The sequence below is a fragment of the Bison bison genome, unplaced genomic scaffold, assembly GCF_000754665.1.
Source record: "Bison bison bison isolate TAMUID 2011002044 unplaced genomic scaffold, Bison_UMD1.0 scf7180017864166, whole genome shotgun sequence".
Classification (NCBI taxonomy): domain Eukaryota; kingdom Metazoa; phylum Chordata; class Mammalia; order Artiodactyla; family Bovidae; genus Bison; species Bison bison.
In genome coordinates this window covers 2251699-2252902 of record NW_011494738.1, presented here as the reverse complement: position 1 = coordinate 2252902, position 1204 = coordinate 2251699, and positions in this window count along the sequence as shown.

The following is a 1204-nucleotide window of genomic DNA, read 5'->3' as shown; positions in this document are numbered from 1 at the left end:
ATTAAAAAAGACCTTGATGCTGGGAAACATTGAAGGCAGGAGGAGAAGGGGACAACAGAAGATGAGATGGTTGGATGGCATCACTGACTCGATGGACATGAGTTTGAGTAAGCCTCAGGAGTTGGTGATGGACAGGGAAGCCTGGCATGCTGCAGTCCATGGAGTCACATGGAGTCACATGGACACCTGAGCGACTGAGCAGAACTGAACAGCACTCTGGGAAGACTGGAATAGTAATCATATCCACCTGACCTGCATTGCCTTGGATAGTTGGTAGGGGGCAGCAACAGACCAGAAATTATGGTTAGTTTAACAAATCAGGGCATTGGAAGTGTTCTTTTTAATGTTATCATTTTGTTATTTTTTTCAGACTAAAACAGAATAGCTGCAAAGCAACTAGACAATAAAAATAAATAAGCAGGATGAAACTAGTTTATAGACTCTAAGTTACCTAGCCTTTATGCTATAATCTTTCAACAGCAATTTCTTTTTCAAAATTCTAGGCTTTATTACCATTCTTGGCTTGTTTTTGTTTTTTTTTTTTTTTTTGCTTACAATCTTTATTTATTCTCTTTGTAAGCACTGAAAATTTTAATGCTTCTTTATTGAGCAGGAGAGGGATGGCATATTTGAACTTGCATTCTGCTTAAACTTTGATCTACTCCTATTGTGAAGATTTTGCCCCTATACATCACATTTGGTAAAGTTCACTCCAGTATTCTTGCCTGAAAAATCCCAAGGACAGAGGAGGCTGATGGGCTCAGTCCATGGGGTCACAAAAGAGTCAGACACAACCTAGCGACTAAACAGCAACAGTTAAGTAGCTTATGGGATCATTGCGAGGACTACTGAAAGAATCTTTGAATCAGTGGTTCTCAACCTTAGCTTTGTGCCCCAAGCGTCTGGATTGTTTTTAGGAATGTAGATTCTGGAATCCATGGCAGACATATTGAATGAAAACCTCAGGAAGTGAAGTCACTCAGCCGTGTCCGACTCTTTGTGACCCCATGGACTGTAGCCTACCAGGCTCCTCTGTCCATGGGATTTTCCAGGCAAGAGTACTGGAGTTGGTTGCCATTTCCTTCTCCAGGAGATTTTCCCGACCTGCGGATGAAAACCTCAGGGCATGTGTAGAATTACTGAGGTCCCCTGGTGATTCTAATGTGTAACCAGGGTTGAGAACCACTTTGAGTCTGATGGTTTA